This window comes from Acomys minous (genome assembly GCF_964271855.1).
Source record: "Acomys minous genome assembly, chromosome: 1".
NCBI classification, from domain to species: domain Eukaryota; kingdom Metazoa; phylum Chordata; class Mammalia; order Rodentia; family Muridae; genus Acomys; species Acomys minous.
Window position 1 is genome coordinate 33,436,824 of NC_140483.1, and position 14,778 is coordinate 33,451,601.

The 14,778-nt window shown below is 45.8% G+C and overlaps 1 protein-coding gene across 2 annotated transcripts in view; it reads right to left on the reverse strand.

Moving 5' to 3' along the window:
• TNR (tenascin R) overlaps positions 1 to 14,778 on the reverse strand; it is a 510,704-nt gene that overhangs the window by 402,229 nt on the left and 93,697 nt on the right. Inside the window, exon 2 of one of the 2 annotated variants that reach the window (XM_084779764.1) lies at positions 11,179 to 11,272. The gene's annotated coding sequence lies outside the window, so the exon portion shown is untranslated. Of the gene's footprint in view, positions 1 to 944; positions 1,583 to 11,178; positions 11,273 to 14,778 lie in introns of those variants that run through there. The other variant, XM_084779763.1, reaches the window with a different exon arrangement.

Sequence of the window (14,778 nt, forward strand, 5' to 3'; positions counted from 1 at the left end):
GGCAGGCTCCCTTCTGTGGAGCCTCTGGATGGGAGCTGGAGGAGAGACTCCCACTTCTGAGCCACTCTGTGCTTTCTCCTGACTCTCTGGACAAGTGGAGTCAAAACCTTTCCTCTGGGCTTGTGTTTCCTTGACAGATGCCCCCAGAAAATAGGGGACAAACAGACTTTTTTTTTCTTCTTTCTCATCAATGGTAACAGAAAAGTGGATGGTACTTCCTGCCTTCTTGCAAATATAGTAATAATTTGAATCAGCCAGGCTCTGCCAGGCTGAGTGTTTCTAGAAGCACAAAATCAGAGACCTTAGGCACAAATTACCCCAGCCTGGGGCTAACCTGTTGCACCTGCCCACCATGAATTCACACCAGGAAATGAGACAAAAGGTCAGGTTAGGCTTTCACCACAGCAAGAACCCAGGTATTCCGAGGGGGGGGGGGAGGATGACATTTTAAAATATTACCTCTCCAAGCTCCCTCCTAGTTGCACAACTTTTAACTCTATCTCCTCTCCTTTCCCCCATGCTCGCTCTGTAACACTTTCCCACCACCTATGACTGGCTGTGAAGGAGTTAATTAAGGAAGATCCGCGACTCATTTCCCCAAACCCTCCCTCTTGTCTACATATAAAAAGGACAGGCTCACACGGAGGCTAGCACAATTACAAGCCTGCTAGCTCCAACCTCACCTGTCTTATGCAACAGTGCACACACACACATATTTGCTCAGGCTCACTCCCAAGGCCAAGGTCCTCATCCCCCTCTAATTCGGTAGACACAGTTTTGCGCCTTTCTTTTCTCCCTAAGCAGAACCCAGCTTTACTGGCAGCCAAAAAGAGATGTAACCTTACTGCCAAAAGCCTTGAAGAACAGACAAGCATCTAATCGCTCTCCGTGGTGCTGAAATCGCGCTAGCAAAGAAACGGAGGAGTGCGGTGCTCTGGACTTACCCGGGTTGGGGGGGTGGGTAGCCGGAGAGCGAGAGCAGCTTCCTAGGCAGAGAATTCTTGTCTGTTCGGGCTGGAGCCAGCTGATGCGCTCACCTAGAGCGCCCACCTCTCTCCCTCTCTTCCTTTTCTCTCTCTCTCTCTTTTTTTTTCCTGAGAGGCAGAGGGAAGGCTTCAGGAAAGAAACGAAACCCAGCTGGTAGGTCTACCAGTAGAAGGACAGAAGAGGCAACCAAAATAAGACCAAAAAGTCAGATGGCTTTACTCCACTAGTGGTAATTCCTTGGGTCAGGGAGGACCCCTCTTCTTTCCCTGTCTCTGAGGCTGCTCCGGCTCTGTCTCTGCGTGTTGAGCCAACAGCCTTAGCACAGTCGGTTCCTGCCTCTGACGTGAACGAGGATGAGGAAGCCTGGGACCGTTCTGCTGTCTCTCACAAGCTCTCTCTTTTCCCCTCTTACTGAAATTTCAGCAGCATATTTTTAAGCTGTTTTTCCCAGCCTTCTACAAGTAGCCCCCTAGTGGACAGAAAAGTAACGTGTCCTCTTGAACAGACTGAGTTCAGGGACAGGAATCTTCCCTGCACCCACAAACTCTTGGAGGCTGCTTTTCTACAAAGCCAAACTGCCTGGGTCCTGATGAAGACAGAGACTTCCCTCTGGTCAGCTCAAAGAGGAAGGCGGGGAGAGAGAATCAGGGCCTTTTGCAAAGCCTTTTCCTGTGGTTGTAGTAGTGAAACATGGCATTGGGAAGAGGGAGGCTTTGGGGAACAAAATGTTTGGAACAAGTTCAGTTGTGAGGGTCTCAAGTGGTTTAAAACTCTACTGAACCCACTTAAAAGCTCAACAGCCAAATGAGGACTGCATACCCACACCCAGCCGAACTCAAGAACAGGTGTGCCTTCCTAAAGAGGCAGGGAAGTGGGCAGTCCCCTCAACCCCATAACGTGGCTTTGTGGAAAGCTAACAAGAAAAACAAGCAGGAAGACATAATACAATATTATCTCAGACACAGAGACAGGTATCCATGGAGAAACTCAGCAGAAAAGGGGGGTAAGGGGGCCTCTGTTCACAGACGTGTAAGAGCTGGCTTATACTCACTCAGCTACCTGGAAAGTACGTTGGGGCTTATCTCTATAAAGTTAGTTCAGGTTTTTGACTGCCACTCGTGCGCCATATATTGTTTCTCTGTGGCTCAATTCCACTGTTTGTAAAATGTGGCTAATGCTGCCCCCTCCCTACTGAATAGGAACGCTGATGGGTCAGAGTAATATAGAGACATAGAACATCTCTCAGCTGACAGGAATTTTAAATGCAATATTATCCAAATACTTTTCCTACTATTTGATTTGCCCCTGACAAGTAATAATAGCTAACATTTATAGAGCAGTTATGCCAGGTGCTATTAATCCTTACCGATAATATCTCATTTAACTCATACATTAATTCTACAAAGCAAATGTTCCAATTGCATCTTTTACACTGAGGGAGGGACCAAAGCAGAAAGGGATGAAATTACTTGCCCAAGATAGCAAAGCTCATGCAAATCAGGAGGTTGGGCCACTGGCCTTCTAGCCTGGAGCATCCTCTGCTGGATTCTCAAGTCACTTCAGAAGTAACAACACTTAAAGTAAATACAAGATCACACTTACAAGTGATCATTGTTGTCATTCTAAATAGAGTGCCTAGGTTGTCATAATGAATTTGCGTGTGGCTGGTTTTTTGAATAAAATATTTACAACTACATGTGCCAAACAAAATTGTGGAGATTGCTGTTGCTTTTGAAAATCCCCTAAGAAAAATACATTCTCTTAGAGATTTGGGTAGTTTCATAGATACAAAACCAGTTGTGATTCTTATGAAATTGGAAAGCACTGGGAATTAATAACAATTCAGAGGACACATTATTTAATTTCTACACCTAAAGCAGATCACTGCCTGGAGCCTAACGCAGTATGAGGATGGAGCCAACAATTTGGTGAGCTGAACTCCTGCTATGCCAGCTAATAAGTACTGAGTGATATTTGGGCATTTTCTTCAGGATTTCAGTCATGAGTTCCTTACCTAATAAGGCTTGCGTTTAAAAAAAAAAAAACTTAGGATTAAAGGGAATGGGGAAGAGCAAAGATGGGTTTTGATGTTTTGTAAACACAGCCCCCATTTTTATGGAGCTTGCATTTTCTCGAAGTGGAGAGAAAGGGCACAGCCCAGACAGGTCAGAGGCTGGTGCCAAGACACAGGCAGAGGCAGTGCAATAAATGAGAACACAGGAAAGAAAACTAACTTGACCAGAGGGCTGCCGGCGTTCCAAGGAGCATAGCATCTAAACTGAGGCTGGAACAATGAGAGCTAGCTCGGGAAAGGGAGGGGGAGAAACTGAAGCCGAAGGCATGGCAACCTCAAGGGGGTGAGCCTTCCAAGGTAAGTATCACCTGCCATTTACAAACGAGAAGGCTGGGGCTCACACAAGTTAAATAGCTTGCTGACGGTCACTGGTGCTGTAAGAGTGGACTCTCAAATCCAAACAAGGTGTGTATGGCTCTAAACTCATAGTATGTGAGAAGCACTTTATCTTCACTCTGGGCAGGGGTGAGAGGGGTTGCACATACAGCTCGGGAAAGATTCTAGCACACACATAGCAACTGAGCAAGGGTATGGCATCTACACAGACAGAACCAGTGATCAATGACAGTCACAAGAAAACACTAGTCAGATCAGAACAGGAATACTTGAGGATGGAAGAATTGTTTCTACTGAATGTGAAATTGCCAGATGCTTTAAAAAAATGTAACTGTTTTAGAACAGCAGAAATATTAGAGACTTGGGTTTGGATGGGGTGAGGTGAAGAAAGAAGAAGAGAGTTTCACATTAAGTCCTATGGGAGCAGGCTGAGAGAGCCCTGCTATCCGGGAAAGATGATGGGGTTTTGATCCAGGAAATGCCATTAATTGAAATCTTAATGAATTTGGGTTCTGAAACCAATCCTCTGACGCTCCTCTGCATTCCATGCATGAAAAACATGAGATCAGAGTTGCCTGACAGGACAGTGGAACAATTAAAAAGAAAGGTTAGATCTTTGTAGACATAAAAATACGAAACATTGTAGGATACACAGGTTTGGAAAGGGTATAAATGAAGTGAGACTGATGGTTTAGTCTGGAACATGTCAAATTTGAATAAAGTCCAAGCCTAGAGGTGTCTAGATGCTGGCTGGAATGTGTGTTGAGCTCATAGTAGGCTCTGGTATTGAGTACATAGGTCCAAACCCATTTACTTATACATAGTGGCTGCTGAGTTGAGACCATCAACAGGAAAGAAAGTTAAGAAGGTTGCAGACAGGATCTTAACTCTATTTTCATAATCCCTGGGTCAGGTTTTATGTTTCTTTCATCCTTGAGTGATAGATTCCGAGGGAACAGCTATGAAAATTCGCATTGTTAGCTCACAACTGTGGTCTAAGTATATCAAACTTAATATTGGGATGAGATTAATTTCTGGTTCCTTATAATATGGTCCTCCTTACATATCAGGCTCTTCTGTCTATAATCTAGTCCCCTCTGGAAGCTGGCACTCAATAGCCTCACCAATACTCCAGCTGCCAAGCCCTCTTCGGTCTTGTTATTCTCCACCTACACAGATAGACCAAAGTGAGTTGCCCTTGGCACCCAGCTACCTCTACCATCTCTGGAACCATAGGGTAGTTCAGTACCATGGTTTACCTTCCTAAGGAAATGCTATGATCCAGTCAACATTCCAGAAGTTTCTAGGGTCCACCCTTTTTGAACTAAGGGCAGACGTGGGACTCAGAAGATACAACAATGTCTATAAGTATCTTCTCCAGAATCTTGTGTTTTCAATGCCACAGCAATACAGGATTATAAAGACTTTTCCTTCTCTTCTACCAGACCATAAATCCTTTGGAGGCCAGGACAATGTTTGACTTCTGGGAGTATTTGAAGTGCTGTGGTGTTCTGCCCAGGATATAGAAGATGCTAGGAAAGAGAGAAACAGCAAAAGAAGGGGAAGTAGAGGTAGTTCAGGAATGGTAATTTTCTTTTTTGTGTTGGTTGCTCCACAACTTTTTTCCCACAGCAAAGGTGAGGATCTTGCATACCTCATGTCATCTTAAAGTGCTTCTCATCATTGCTGGGAAGAGAGGTCCTGTTGCGCTTTCACCTTCTTCCCTGATTACAGCAGACCATACATTCCCACATTCTGCCTATCAAAGGCCCAGGGTGGCATTATATAGACCATGGGCTCCATGTCCAGGAAAGAAGCAGTTCCTCTAAGACAATGAAGCAGCCTGGTCCTGTCTTGAAGCAGGATAGACAAGACTGTGCAAGGGTATAATGTCTGAATCCTTATGCTTAGTCTCATGCCACAGCGCCTGACCATAACTACACATGAATAAGTGGTGCCTCTGCAATGCCTGGGAGTTCGTGGCTTCTCAGTATTCACTGTACAGATACTTAGAAGTCACATATTCAGACCAGGCAGTAGAAGCTGCCCTTGGACTCTCAGACCTTTAACATAAGGAACTCACCCTTCATTTTGCTCTCATAGTCTCAGATTGAAGAGAAGAGCTGGAAGGAAACTTGCCAGCATGGAGAGTTGTCCAATAATGGAGACATCCAAAGGTGGTCCAACTCAAGGAGAATGGCCACTTGGCACGACATCGTAGGGACATTCAAGCATTGGAGTAAATGGCTCGTTCATTACTGTTTGACTCAGATGGCTTAAGTTGGGTTGGCATAATGGCTGTAAGTTTTCTTAGAAGGGACTATTTCAGGATCTTGGAGGTAGAGGGATGGATTTTTTAAAGCTTTCCATGAAGACAGTGTGGCTCAAATGTTCGCCCCCACAATGAGACAGCAAGGGCCCTGCATCCTAAGACTACACTTGGAGTCTGTCCCAGCCTGACTCAGCAGGACTTAGTGGCCTCATTGCATGATGAGGATAATGTCTGGAGAGAACTCTGAAGGCATAGCTGCTGGCTATGGAGACAGGAAGGCTGGAGCTACAGGCGGACACTGGCTAGAGGAGGAACTGTAGAAAAATGCCTCAGTAATGTTTTAGAACACCAGTGAATCTAGAAGAATGAGTAAGTAGAGCCTTGACAGAACAGAAAGAAGGCTGTAGAACAGCTCCAAACACTGCCAACTCATGAAAAAGGCAGGGCATGCCACTGTGTTAAGGCAATAGATGAAAGAGACTTACTTACTTTGATGCCATTGCTATAGAGATCATGGACCTATTACGTTGCCTGTGGAATGCATCTTCCCAGGCCCATTCTTTTTCTAGAATCAGAAGCTGTCTATTTATCATCTCAAACATTGTCCTGGACACATGGCCTAGACTTAGTCACAGATGTTCTCCATCCTTCCCGATTAAAAAGAAAGAAAGAAAGAAAGAAAGAAAGAAAGAAAGAAAGAAAGAAAGAAAGAAAGAAAAGACTGAGCACATGTCCAAACATAGCCAAACAGAATCTTAGAGATTAAGAAAGAGTTGTTCTCTAAGAGCTTACCAAAGAGGAGCCATGTGAGCTTAGAGTTGACCATAGCCATCTTCCAGACTTCATGAAATTATCCCATTCACAATCATAAACAACAATGTCTATACCCAGCAGGAAGTAGAGGCAAGGACAGGAAGAAGGCTATCTGAGATGCTAACTCCAGCAGGGCTCGGAATCCCAGTACACATAAAAATGTATGTTTAAGCTAATTTGTGGTGGTGTTTGCTTTTTTGTTTAACCACTTTATCTCTTTTTCCTCTAGGACAGCATCCCCATATGTAGCTCAGGCTGGCCTCCAAACCATGGCCATCTTACTTCAGGGTTCAAATAATTGGGATTATAGTTCTATAATACCATACCCAGCTATAAGCTTCACTTTTAACTCTTGCAAGGTTCCTGGAAAATTCAAACTCTACTTAGTGCCTAAATAGTAACCTCAGAACTAACTATCACTTAAAACATGAGAGTATAAGAGCTGGAGTGGTGGAGGTTGAGCTAGGCATTCAAGGCAGAAAGCGAAGCTAAACATTATTTTCTTTCTCATTTCACTGGGGATAAATACTGAGACCCAATAATTTCATTGGGAGGTATAGAAAACATTTCAGTAGAAAGACAGATGGCTGCTACTATGTCCATGTAAGAGAAGGTATGGAGGGAACTGTCCCAGAGTACATATTAGTTATGGAGGATGACTGTCCTTTGGTCTCCAGGTGAAAAGACACTGTGCTCAGGACCTGCCAGCATACTGGCTCCAAGGCCCCTTGTGAAGTGCTCACCTACAAGAGGACAACAATCCGAGTCCCTATTCATGTATAACAAACCTCTTTGCATCAAGATTTCCAGCATGCCCAGCCTGGAGCACCTCCTCCCTCCCAGTTCATCTGGTTCCTCTGAGGGCAGAGCTGGCTCAGAGGGCTCTGAGCAGAGCCTGTTCTTCTGGGAACTGCAGCACTGTGCCTGTGTGAGCAAGTATGCACCATCTCCCTGAGTCACAAACCCTGCCCATCCCCCCACCCACTGGCACCTCAAGCTTCTGTGTATAGGGTCTGGCCAGCTGCAGCCTGCCTGGGGAGGGAGGACTGCTGGGTGATGGAATGCTAGCCAAGGAGGGGTGCAGCTGAGTTCCTCACTCCCCAGCCTGCCTGCCAGCTAGGAATTGTTATCTGTACCTGAGAGCGAGCCAGGCTTCCCACACTAAATTAGCGAGAGCAAAGCAGATGCCTGCCTTCAGTGCGGCAGAAGACTCGATTGGTCTCCTGCTGCAGACAAAGTCAATGGTGACCTAGGATAGGTGTCCTTCCTGTTCCAGGTCCTCCCCTCCAGGATAAGTGTCCTCCCTGTTCCAGGACACCCCCCCCCAGGAGAGGTGTCCTCCCTGTTCCAGGACAACCCCCCCCCCCCAGGATAGGTGTCCTTCCTGTTCTAGGACAAGGAGAGGTGTCCTTCCTGTTCCAGACCTCCCCTCCAGGATAGGTGTCCTTCCTGTTCCAGGTCCTCCCCTCCAGGATAAGTGTCCTTCCTGTTCCAGGACAACCCCCCCAGGATAGGTGTCCTTCCTGTTCCAGGTCCTCCCCTCCAGGATAAGTGTCCTTCCTGTTCCAGGACAACCCCCCCAGGATAGGTGTCCTTCCTGTTCCAGGACAAGCACCCCCCCAGGATAGGTGTCCTTCTTGTTCCAGGACAACCTCCCCAGGAGAAGTGAACTTCCTGTTCCAGACCTCCCCTCCAGGATAGGTGTCCTTCCTGTTCCAGGACCTCCCACCCAGGATAGGTGTCCTTCCTGTTCCAGGACAATGCCGCCAGGATAGGTGTCCTTCCTGTTCCAGGACAATGCCGCCAGGATAGGTATCCTTCCTGTTCCGGGACCTCCCCTCCTGGATAGGCATCCTTCCTGTTCCAGGACCTCCCATCCAAGATAGGTGTCCTTCCTGTTCCGGGACCTCCCATCCAAGATAGGTGTCCTTCCTGTTCTGGGACCTACCCCCAGGATAGGTGTCCTTCCTGTTCCAGGACCTCCCCACAGCTAGGCAGCCTGTCAGCACCCACCCCTCATTGTCTACTCTAGGGAAGGTTTCTTCCCCTACAAGCTTCTTGCTCTCATTTTGTTTGTAGAATTCTAGTCTTCATTTTTCTGAATGAGAAACAGAGGCCCAATTTTAGGTTCTACCTTCGCATTAGCCACCTTTCTCTCAGACACACTGTCTCACCTTTCTCTGAGACAGACTATCTTCCAGGCGAGATACCAGACCCTCCCCCTTCTGTTCTGTGTTTGCTTTGTAGGCTAAGCTGTTCACCAGAAGCACAAAGATCTGCTGTGATTGGAAGGTCCGGGTCCCTTTCAGCTCTGAAATTGACACTTAGTTCCCATTCCCCCCCCTTCAACAGTATGAAGAGGTGAGCCCTTGGGTTATAAAGCATCACCCCCCAAACAAGGCAGGAATAGAGTTAGGTACCTAATAAAAGGGTTTGAGGAAACTAGCTAAGACCCCTTTGACTGTCAGTCACTTCTGCTATGGAAGCAATCATGTGCCGTCCTAGAAGAGTGACCAAGATCTTCATCAGATACTGAACCAGTGGCAACTTGCCCTTGAACTTCAGCCTACGGCACAGAGAGCAACACATTTCTATTATGGGCATGCACCAATCTGTGGCAGGGCTAAGTTCTGAGAAATGCATAATTGAGCAATTTCATCATTGTGCGAATACTACAGAGTTTGCTTACGTAAGCCAAGCCAGCTACAGTGTCACTAGGCAATATAATCTTACAGAATCGTTGTCCGCTATTGACCGGCCATTGACATTTTGCAGCCTACTATATTTATGAATTATACCCAGTCTGTGGTAGTTTGAATGGAAAAATGTCCCCTCTACATAGGCTCATGTGTTTCAAACTCAATCCCCAGTTGATGGGCTGTTTAGGGAGGTTAGAGAACTTTCAGGGTATGGGGCCTTGGTGGATGAAGTAACTTCCAGGGGGCTGCTTTGGTGGCTGAGAGCTTTGTCCAACTTCTAGTTCTCTGTTTCCTTTGTGTTGATAAGAGGTGTGACCAGCCCACCTCCTGCACTGGCCACTTCCTGCCACGCCCCTGTGGACTCTCCTTCTGGAGCCTCAAGCTCTGGATAAGCTCTTCCCCCTAAGGGTGGCTTTGGTTGAAGTATTTTACAAGCAACAACAAAAAAGTAGCTGAAACAGCCTAGGACACTTTTTTTACAGCAGTACAAGTAGGGGTGCAGGGTGGGGGGGTCCTTGTGCAATGCTGTCATTGTTCTGGGATCCCCAGCCCCCGCCCCTACCACCTCCTCTGCTTCTCAGCCTGAGTTCCAGCAGTTGAGTCCTTCCCTTGTGACAGGCATGTTCCCTTCAGCACATTCACTGCATGTGGGCAGAAATACTGGGGAGACCATGGCTTCCTGCAGTGGGAGGCTAAGGGTAAGATCCTAGCTTTGTGGGTCCTAGGACTGGCAGGTGGGGGTGGGGTGGGGGTGGGGTAGGGAAGGGAAGTGCTCTACCAAGGAACTCCATTCCCAGATGAATCTTTACCCAAGAACTTCTGCCCTGTAAGTCTAGAGAAGGCTGTTTTCGGTTCCCTCACATGTCCATTAGCCATCCCAATGCTCCCATCCTCATCTTAGGACATCTGTGCAGCTTCACCCATAGCGAGCATTAGGTGGCTCTTGCCCTTGTTCTTACCTTAGGTTGGTCTTGGCTTTTTAAATAAATGTCCTCAGAAGATTTAGAAGCTTTCCTCTTGCTTAGCTATGACTTTGGCTTCAGGGAGCCTTGCCAGATTTGGCTAAGAACACCTCTAAAGGGGACCAAACAGGAGCCTACCACTGAGGTGAGTGGGCCTGCATTTAAGCTGCTGTGATTCTACTTACAAGCTGTGCAGCTCTGCCCACTCATGTCTCCCTCCACATTCCCAAAAAGGGTTCTGATGCCATCTGCCTCTCGTGGTGTTGCACTGATCAACTGAGAACACTGAATGAGAGAGAGAGAGAGAGAGAGAGAGAGAGAGAGAGAGAGAGAGAGAGAGAGAGAGAGAGAATGAGAGAGAGAGAGAGAGAGAGAGAGAGAGAGAGAGAGAGAGAGAATATCAAAAACACAGTAGAAATTCAACATATGCATAGAGAATCAGCATCTGCCTGAATAAGCCTGGTCTCCTCCCTCAACATGAGAGCTCCAGTCCTCAGCCAGGTCTTTCTTAATGGTCAGCAGTGCTACCAACTTCCCAAGACCTCCCCAAGCCATATTTTCTGTCATTGCCCTTGGTACCAGCTAGCATTTTTATAGCCCATCTTTCTGTTTATTCATTGTCCAATCCTCCACCATATTTCCTGTCCCAGAGGGCAGGGCCTTGGCCTGAGGAAGGCTCCCATAACCTCGAACAGCACCTGCTTCACACAAACATGCTTCATAAATATTGCCACTTGAGAGCATATTTTATATCCTAGTCATTTTTACTTCCCTCATAGCATGTTTTATAGCAAGCAGCAAGGTTTTGAATCTGGCAGGACAGAATTTAAGCCTTCTCTTTTTTACCTTAGGAAATGCACTCTGAGGTCTTGTGTTTTCCTCTATAGAGAAAATATAGCACAAGATTATTGGGAAGGTACGTGGAGACAGTGATGCCCAGAAATGACTGACACCAGAACCAGCTCATTATATCCTTGTCGAGTGGGCAAGTGAGGGACAGACTGAACGAATGAATGCATTAATCTGATCTCTCACCTTACTTCTTCTGTCCTTCCTTCCTTTCCTGGAGGCAAGCACACTGGAAATCCTGCTAATCCTTCAGCCACAGGGCATCTGTCTTGCTGAGTCCCTGCTGGCAACAGCAATCTGGATCAGTGTTAAAAGTTATTACCCTTTGAAGCAAGGGTCGGCTACTATTTTAGCGCAAGTGCCACAAATGCGGAACAGATTTTGCCAGAGGCACCAGAATGGCCAAAGGAACATTTTTCCAATTTGCACAATGGCATAGCCAACACCCAATGGCATTTTGACTCTACATTGGGCTTTTCGGTAAGATTTTTAATATTTACATCTCTTTTCATCTTTTTTATCTATTATTTTTAGCAGAAGACTTCTTTTCCTGCTCTCCTATTTTTGCATCCTTCCCCCACCCCCACCCCCCTTTTTTTGGAGGGGGGCTCTGGTCCTCTTCTTCCCTCAAAAGGCAATCCCTTCATATTATTTATGGTGCTGTTTGTTTCAACTTCCTCCATCTTTCTCCCCTTTTCCTCTCTCCAAGTACAAGGATGGTGGAGAGGCCCTAAGCTGTAGATGTGAGGTAAAGTAGAAGGTTCAAGACTACCAGACTCATGTAGGAGTCAACTAACCTTAGAATGTCCTTCTTTCCCTGTTCAAGCTGTTCATGTGAAAGCACAGGACTATCCCTGCCATGATCTTCTATATTATTTCGTGAATGAGTAGAAAACCTTATAACAAATTAATCTCATGTACTTTTCTTGTTGCTGTGACAATATGCCTAACAAAGGCAACTTAAGGTAAGATGGACTCATGACAGCTTGAATTTTGAGGGTATAGTCCATCATGGTGTCAGGGGCATGAGGCAGCTGGTCACATCTGCATTAGGGATCAGAGAGCGATGAATATTCTGCTTGGTTTTGTCTTTTTATTCATCCCAGGGCCCTAGGCCATGGGATGGTGCCACCCACATTCAGGGTAGATATTCCATGCTCTTAAACCTTTCTGGAGACACCTTTAGAGACCCATCCAAAGGTACACTTCCATACTAGCAAGCTGACAAGGGATGCCAATCATCACAAGATGCAAAGACTGTGTGCTCCCTGCGGGCATCCGAAATAAGGGAAGGGGGTTTCTGGGTTGAGGCTAGCTCCATCCTAGCATTCCCTGGTGATCTGAAGCATCGTTAAGACGTCTACAAGCCATGCTCAGCAATTCACAGAGCAGAGATTCTAATCTTGGTCTAACCCAAGCACTGCCACTTGTCCCCAGTGCCAGCCGTCCTTGCCTTTGTCATTCACCGATAGTCTCGAGTTTCCTCTTCTGAAAACTGAGAACAAGAATCTGTACTTGGGTCTGAACCCCTGAGAGTGTACTGAGGTTTCGATAGCCTCACAAAGGGTTGCCAAGAGCATACCGATTTCCCTACAATCCATATAGGCCACAGCATTATCAATATGAGGAGATCCCAGAACCAGAAGTGCGTGCTCACTGGAGATAAAGTTGTGTTTTCTCATATAGAGTAGCACTATTGGAAGGTGTCAGCTCAACAGATTCTGACCCAACAAGAGTCTCTTTTTTTTATCAGCACTCCAGCATCACAAACCTACTGGAATTGAGTGAGGGCTGAATCTCCAGAAAACACACATTCCTAGAGCCTTTGTGCAGAAATATGAAGGCAAAAGCTTTGTCTTTGTGAGAAGCTGCTTTGATACCGAGCAGCTTCTAGTGACTGGGACCCACAGCGCAGTGATCTGGAATGTACAAGCTGCTTGGGGTAACCACAATAAGCCTTCTCTTGCAAAGAACGAAGTAAGTGGCCCTGGATTTTACAAACTAAAGCGTTTAAGTGATGCAGATATTTAGACTAGAGAAAAAAATTAAAGGGAGAAGTATTAGGAAACTATACACACATATGTATGAGCACACTATTATGAGTCAGACATTGTGCTGAGCACTTTACATACCAGATTTCATTTATTTCAATGCTTAAGAAGAAAAATTGAGGAAAAGAGTTTTCTAAGTAGCTGAGAGCATACATTTATCCTGAACCAGAAAATGAAGATGAATGAAAAACCCTGGTAAGAAAGTAGGTAAAGTCATCCTTCACAGAGGCCATTTTTAGTCTGGGCTGCTAGCCAGGGGTAGCTAGAAGAAAGGGAATAATGAACTTGTAGAATGTTGGAGCTAAAAGAGTGCCCTGGAACACATGTTGCCTCGCCCCTGTCAGCGTCCTCTCACTGATGAGGCCCAAGAAAGGAAGTAGCATATCCACCACGGCACAGTGTGACATAGCTAGTGTCCACTTTCTGTCTACTTATCTTTCAGGAAGATATGTCCCCATTCATCCATCAACCAGATTTTCAATTCATTACATTTCAGGACAAAAGAGTGATTTTTCTCTGGCATCATGCAGATATTTATTATCCATCCATTCCCCCTGTGTATTGGGTAATCTCCGCTGCCATTCACTGGTTGAAGAGGGGTCAGTGCTGGTAATAAAGCGTAGTGATCCAGAGTTGGTGATAAAAGTTCTCTCCCTAGCTTCCATGTGCTCTTGGGACCAACCAGCTTCTTCCTGGAGTATGGCCCTAGTGTCATCACTGAGATCTGACACAGATCCAGAAAGACAGATGTGGTATCTGCCATTTGAATGTGGTGGTCCTCTCTGGGACCTGGGATTCTCAGAATTCCTTTACTGGTAGAGCCTCCCTGGCATCTGGCTTAAACAGAGCAGTGTGCTGACTTACCAAAAGTGACATAACCACTAAATAGTCAGCCTCTCTCCTGACTTCCTAAAGAAAAGTACTGGTGCAACTCACAAGCATTCGCTAGTACAGAAGAAGGAGTATGGCACACTGTACACCAGCCTCCGTAAGGCTGCCACACGCACCCCCATCTGGCATTCCTAAGGAACCGCTTTACACCATACAGCCCACTCATGCCGCATTTGACCTTTATGAAGGACACAGCATAGCAAGTCTTAATGCCATTCCCAATGAGGATGCACAGCTTTGAAAATAGCAAATAAATGATAATAAGAAAGATTATGACCATAATGCAGGCTTAATGTGATAAGTAAAATGACCTAGTATTAAGTAATTTATTTTAGCAAATGTTACAAAACTTGAGGTCCTATATTTCTATGGATATGTTTTTTATGAAAAATAGTTATGTTGGTAAACCACACTTATTTAGTATTAATGTTTACCAGGAACCTTTACCATCATTCTAAGCTCATATATATGTATCATAGATAGATAGATAGATAGATAGATAGATAGATAAATGCATATATATATATATATATATATATATATGCATTCACAAATATATGGTGAATATATCTTCTGTCCATTCATTTATCCTAAGAGCTGTTTGAAGTAGGTGTCCATTTCACAGATGAGGATCCTGAAGGACAGGCAGGTTAAAATAAAGCTCAAAGCCATATTCAAATGTCGATACTTTGTTGATGCCCAGCAGCCAGGCCCTCTGAGCATCCAGTCCAGGGGCCTTGGGAGAAAGCCTTGGCCGACACGGCCACGAGCGCCTCTTGAGGCCAAGGGTGGAAGTGGCAGGGTCCATGGCAGCATGAGCAAAATGGGGGACCGCATTAAAGCA